This window comes from Cryptomeria japonica, chromosome 10 (genome assembly GCF_030272615.1).
Source record: "Cryptomeria japonica chromosome 10, Sugi_1.0, whole genome shotgun sequence".
NCBI lineage: Eukaryota > Viridiplantae > Streptophyta > Pinopsida > Cupressales > Cupressaceae > Cryptomeria > Cryptomeria japonica.
The window spans coordinates 388374221-388381312 of record NC_081414.1 but is presented as its reverse complement, the minus strand read 5'-3'; positions in this window follow the sequence as shown (position 1 = coordinate 388381312).

The following is a 7092-nucleotide window of genomic DNA, read 5'->3' as shown; positions in this document are numbered from 1 at the left end:
AAATATAGTATGCTAGGATAGTATTCATACTAACCCTATCATCTTATCATTTAGTTTATTACATTTCTAGCATCATACATAGCTTCATATCTATTTCATACTAAATTTAGCAAAAGCATCTCTCGTTCTCATATTTGCCATCCCTAAACCATTTTGCTCAGTGATCTGAGAGCAAAAACGTTGGTTTGAGGGACATTGTGAGATAGAGAACCATGGGACCCTCCTTGGGAAGCTGAGTAACACTACATTACTCCATAGCTTGCATCAAGAAGTCCTGTGTGTGTGTGTGGACTAGTATTAACTAAATTTTCACATTTTAAGTTTTATTCACCCACTTTTCCCGCATACATTTCTGGCGCCCACCGTGGGGCTCGAACCCCAATAACACATCATTTTTTTGAAATCGATCATTTTGCAGGTCCGTGGGAAACGAGAATCAGCGCATATATCTAACAGATTAGCGCATCCGCCTAACAGTTTAGCGCTTCTAGCCTACTGTTTAGCGCGTGGGCTCTCTGTCTTGGCGCGTGAACACTTTTCCTTAGTGCATGATCCTATTTAACAAATTTTCCTGTAGGTGTCGACGCGGGCAAAACACATAATAACGCATATACCTAACAGATTAGCGCATCTGCTCAACCTTTTAGCGCTTGTAATACATATTCTAGCGCGTTGAAACCAAAAATTAGCGCATCGGATTCAAATTTTTCTTGCATAGCGGACCGCGAGAAAAAGCAAAACACAGATTAGCGCGTACGACACACAGAGTAGCGCATCTGGGTAACAGAATAGCACAGAGGAAAGAAACTATAGCGCATCTGTAGCATATTGTAGCGCGTACAGTTTGTTCTGTAGCGCATCACAGACAAAACAAACAAACAAAAAAAAATAAAAAATAAAATTTTTTTATTGTAACCGAATTAAAATTCTAGACTTGTAGAAGTCCCCCGAATCAACTGACAATCTTATCGTTTTGTTTATTTGCAGGGTTTTAACAGTTTCTTGCAGATAAAGCGAGGAAATTGGCTTTTACAGCAAGACAATTTTCTTTTGTTGACCTCCAAAAACATTCGAATTTTCTTTGTTGACTATTTCTTTTTCATAGATTAGACAATCATTGCTTTGAACGAATAAAAAGAACATCATGTTTTTGTGGAGCAACATCTCTGCATAGATTTTAGAAAATTACTGATTTGAAAGGCTAAAATAAAACCTCATTGTTTGCTTTGTCTCGAAAGTGGAAGGTATATGCTCTCCCCTTAACTGGGTGATCAAAAAGCCAAACCACTCTTACGCTTTCAGTACTTCATGCATTAAAAATCCTTTAGCAGGCCTGCCTTCCCGAGGAGTTGCAATCAACTCTTAAAGTCGTTTTATGGCCGGTGTGAAGGGAACGACCTAAGTGGGGAACGGCTTTAACGCCAAGAATTCCAACCCACTATAATCAAATGTGGAAAGTGATGAAAGTCCTTTTCAACGGTTGTGCGCAGTGATTAGCCTTCCCCCAGTATCCTCGAGATACGTAAAGCCTTTGTTCTAAAGGTTGGGAAGCCTCTTGAGGGAGTTTATCACTGACGGCCGAACGGGAAGCCTGATTACGAACCATAGAATTAGAAGCTTTGAGCCGAGTCAGTATCCAAACATTTGTAACATCATAGTGCAAGGGTGGGGAAGAATCCGCCCCCAAGATTACTCACCATATATCTCCCAAGATAACTACTCGACTGTGAAGCAATTCACTTTGGGTTAACTTCTGGCAAAAGGCAAAAAAAATGGGCGCCCTCTAGGGGATGACACGGCTGTTTGAGCTGACGGAGTATCGAGACTAGTGGGCTATGATGTTACTTATGACCCTTGAATAAAGAGTCTTTTTGAAGTATCTTACTTTGTATCAAAACCTGTTAAAACATTGGGGATTTGAACACATCCTCAATAGAACATACACTTTCTGTTAGATTAGGTGAAATGATTGTACTTTATGTGCCGTGCTTGCATTTTTTATTTCAGAAAATCATCCATCACACTTAAAAATTTTCTCAAAAAAATTCAAAATCCTCACAAAAACACCAAAAAGGAAAAATCAGGGTGGTCTAGCGCATAAGAGCAACATCTTAGCGCGTGTAACAGTTCTATTAGCGCATCCAAAATTCAAAATAGCGCGTACAACTAAAACAGTAGTGTTTTAATCTTAAAGGCAAAACAGTGAACAATCCTTTAGCGCGTCCAAAACACATTCTAGCGCATCTCAAGACAATATTAGCGCGTAGATACCCAAAGTTAGCGCAAAGAACAAAATAGCTAGCGCGTAGGAGGCACAGTGTAGCGCGTCGTTTTTCCAAACAAACTTAACAGCAAATTTCAACAGCCTGTCTTAGCGCGTGAAACAAATAGCTTAGCGCGTAGAAACCATACTTTAGCGCATTGGTGGAAATAGTTAGCGCGTATCAAGCCCAGTCTAGCGCGTGGATTTCTCACCTATTAGAGCAAAATTTTTACAGAATCAAAATTTTAGCGCGTAACTAGGGGCAGATTAGCGCGTGTGAAAAACATTTTAGCGCACCAAGAAAATTCAGTAGTGCATAAAACCTCTATTTTAGCACGTAAGCCCAGGCAGAAAAACAGAGAGTTAAAAAACTTTTCAAAAATATTTTAAAAACAGTTTTTCATCAAAAATCATCTTTTATCAAACCAGAGTGACAAAAACAAACCGTTAAAAACTTTTCTCGAGTTCAATTTGTGTCAAACAAAGTTGTCAGAATCTGAAAAACGAATCGCACAATAGAGGACGTCTCTCCTATCATAATCCGGAACATTCATCATTAGTATCAATCAAATCCTTTAAACATCTTACGGATTTTATCTCACAACCACTTGTCTAAAAATTTGCAAATTGTCAAATCCAGTTTTCAGATCGGGAAACTTCTTATCCATATCATTTGACACGCTTTATCATGAAGGGATATCTAAACCTTCATTCTGATAAAGTAAAATTTGAAATTTTCAAAACAAGAATCAACTAAATCCAAACAAATCAAAGGAAATCATTGATCACTCATGCATGACTAATCCCCTTATTCTGAGAAGAAAGAACCTCTATCGTAACATCACGTTGAAGAAACAACAACCTAGCTTTTCCAAATTCATCAAGAGAAATAAATTTTTATACATCAATCGTCAACTCTTCAAAATCTCATCGGGTATTTCTTCATCACGTCAAACGTTGTATCCAAAACAAATCCAGTGAATTTGACAAAGAACCCCTGAAAACAAAAGCATACTGTCAAAAGTCTACTTTTAATCAAAAGATAAACCGCGGAGAAAAAAATCAATCCAGCATTCTTGCCCGACGAGTGCATCACATATAACACATCTCGACCAGAACCACCCACGCCCGAAAGACACATCGAAGAGGCTTTTGTTCCTTTCATCACTGAAAGCTTCTACTAAAATGTCTGTCACTCGCTCTCAACGAGATAAACAAAGCGAGGCACTCGCAGAATCAAGTATGAATCACAGATTATCAAATCCTTTTGAAGTTCCACCCGTAGAAGAACCTGAAATTACTGACGCACTTCTTCGGGAATGTCAAGAAAATCCTTCCTTCCAAAAACTTGTCGAAAAGCTCATGGAAAATGACAAGGAAAAATATCTGTTGATGCTCACAAGCAAGGGTGTTAAACTTCCTGAAGATTTTGACCCAAATCTTTTTCAAACCGGATTTCGGCAATATACATCTCAAGAACAAAATCGAGAAGAGGAAACTCACATACCTGAACAACATAACTTTGAACAACACATTCCAGAGCAACGTATACCAGAAATGTGAATACCTGAACTTGAAACTTCAGAACAACACATACCATTTACTACACCTTTTCAGTTAAGAACAAATACAAGGGAAGAACTCTTCCCTCGACAAGATAATGCGCCCTTGGTTGCTCTTACTCAACAAATGCAAATGCTGCAAAGACAAATACAAGATATGCAACAAGGGACAACGGTGCGGTATTCTATAAACAAAATCTGTCCTTATCCATTTGACAGAAGATTAAACATGGTACCTTTTCCTCCAAACTCAGACGTTCCCAAATTTGATAAATATGATGGGAAAAGTGATCCTCGAGACCATGTTCGAGAATTTTGCACCATGAGTCTTGATGAGGTTGTTCCCAAGAAGCCTGGGAGGACAAACAATGGAATGGTTATACAAGATTACACCACCTGTCAGATCATTTGACGAATTGGTTAACAAATTCATCACCCACTATTCTTACAACATCCAACATGCCATAACCATGCTAGATGTTTGCAACACCAAACAAAAGAACAACGAAACATTCATGTTATTCCTTCAACGTTGGCGACGCATGGTATCAAGATATCCTCGAGATATTCCTGAAAAGGAGAAAATGGAAATCTTCATTGATAACTTGAATGGCGAGATGAGTTACAGACTCAAACTTCAATGCATACCATCCTTTGCCAAATTGATTGAAAATGGCATTCAAGTAGAGGAAGCATGTGTCAAAAAGGGAACACTCAAATTCTACAAGGAAGGAACAAATTCATCAAACTATAATAACCAAAACAACACCAACTTTGACAAATCTAGATTTTGGACTTGAAACAAAAACGAAGGCAACAACGAACCACATGATCCTAAATCGAAACAACCAGTGCTTGCATTATCTGGAAATCCTCAGAACATGAAAAATGCTAAAAATGCTACTCCCAGTGGTAATACATATGCGCAAAACACTGATCAAGGGCAAATCAACACAAACAACACCAACGATAATCAAGACAAAAACATGAATCCAAGACCTAACAACAATCCACGCAACAACATGAACAATTTCCAAAAGCGTATCTTCACACCACTGGGACAATCACTAGAATCCGCATTTAGAGAACTTTTGGCAAACAAGGTTCTTTCTTTACCACCACTCAACAATTATGAACCCCTAGTCAAACCACCTTGGTGGAATGATTCACACTATTGTGATTTCCATCGCAACAAGGGTCATAAAACAAACGAATGCATGAGATTGAAACATATAATACAAGACATGATTGATCGAGGTGACTTAACGGTCAATGGTCTCAAAACAAATAATGATCACGAAGCCTTCAAAAATCCTCTCCCAAATTATAATAAAGATGGAGCATCAACTTCAAATGATACATGCGGAGCTCATATTAATCACATTTACGATAACACTATCAATCATATATCAGCTGAAGATCATCAAGTAAATGTCATCACCATCCGAGATCAGCATGATCATGAATCTGTCAATGTAACAACCCGCACTCAGAAATATGTCTTGAAGGGACACACTGCACCTCCAACTACCACACCAAAGATCCAATACGACTTGGTTAAACAACTACGCAAGACTCCAGCTCAGATATCTATCCTTGAATTATTAAAACTATCTCCAAAACACAAAGACATAGTAGAGCAAGCACTATTAGAAACAAATGTACCTCAAAATCTGGATACAAACAGATTTCAAGCCATGGTTGCCCATATGATAGGATCTCATAACCTCACCTTCATAGAGCACAACAATACCTCATTGAGTCATCTGCATAATACCCCTCTCCATATTGAAGTCATTGTTTGCAAACACCGAGTCAAGAGAGTCCTAATAGATGGAGGAGCCGGTCTTAATATCTGTACTTTAAAGCTTATCCGTGCACTAGGTTTCTCAGAAGAATCTATTGATCCTTGTAAAAAGATTACCATAAAAGCATATGATGATGAGGAAAGGTCCTCTAAAGGAATAGTGATATTACCTATTCAAGTAGGACCAGTGCAAAAGGATACTATATGTCAAGTCTTAGATATTGATCTCACCTACAATATCTTATTAGGCCGACCCTGGATACATGAAATGCAAGCAGTACCTTCTACATATCACCAGTGTGTCAAGTTTCCTTATGATGGACAGGAAATCTCCATATCAGCTGATCACAATCCATTTCAACATTGCAATGCAATGGGGGTAGCACAGGACAGTTTGGTTCCTCATAATAGAGAAAAGCAGCAATCTTCAACATCAGATCCATATACAGCAAAATCCAACTCCTTATGGGGAGACTTCAAGCAGAAAATGCAAATCAAAGACCAAGGCATGGGAGAATACTCTTTGGAGCCTTTATGTTTGGCAAAATTGCCAACCTCACCTAGATCGCATGGTTTGCCTACTACATCAACACAACTGGCTACTCAGCCCATCACTAAATTTGATGGTACATTCATCCAATTGGGTACTCTAGCACATGAATCAGAAGACAAAGATATTCTTAGCTGGTTATACAAAGATGAAGAAGAAAATCATAGAGCAGCTGCTCTGGACATTGTTCTACCAACACATGTATGGAAAAGGCTACTTAATCATGAAGCAAATGGGATATGACGGTAAAGGACCCATTGGCAAACACAAAGAAGGAGTCACTGAACCTATAAATCTTCCTTCACAACCTAGCAGAAACAAAGCAGGATTGGGTTCTAAACTCACGTTCCTATTGAAGCGACCACCTCACCTACCTATCAAACCTCAATGGAAAGTAAAGACACCATACAAAGAAGAATCCTGGCAGGAAGCGCTTTTTGAATCAGCAGAAACAATCCGAAAGGCACGAGAATGTCAAGATCAGAAGTTACATCAAGAAAAACTTCTAAGTCATAAGAAGGCCCTATCTGCAGCAGTAGCTCATATTCAAACACCAATATCTCAAGAACAAATCAGGACATCTTCAAATACCGTTATTCCTCCCCGAAGAAGCACAGTCTATGAACAAATCCAGCAAGTAGAAGATGGATCTGATACAGAATCAACACAAAATATCAAAATAGTATCCATCATCAAAGATTTGTTTTCACCATACAACACCCCTGTTTACAGCACAGATAGAATCTGGGATAATGCCTATGAGACGGATTCCAATGAATATGAATGGGGTACCTGCTCCAATGCTACTACTGATATCCTGGATGATACTGATTCTATATCCCTTTCTCAGGAAGCACATAATGCAGAGGATAGACCTCTTGAGTTTGGACCACAACATATCTATGACGTT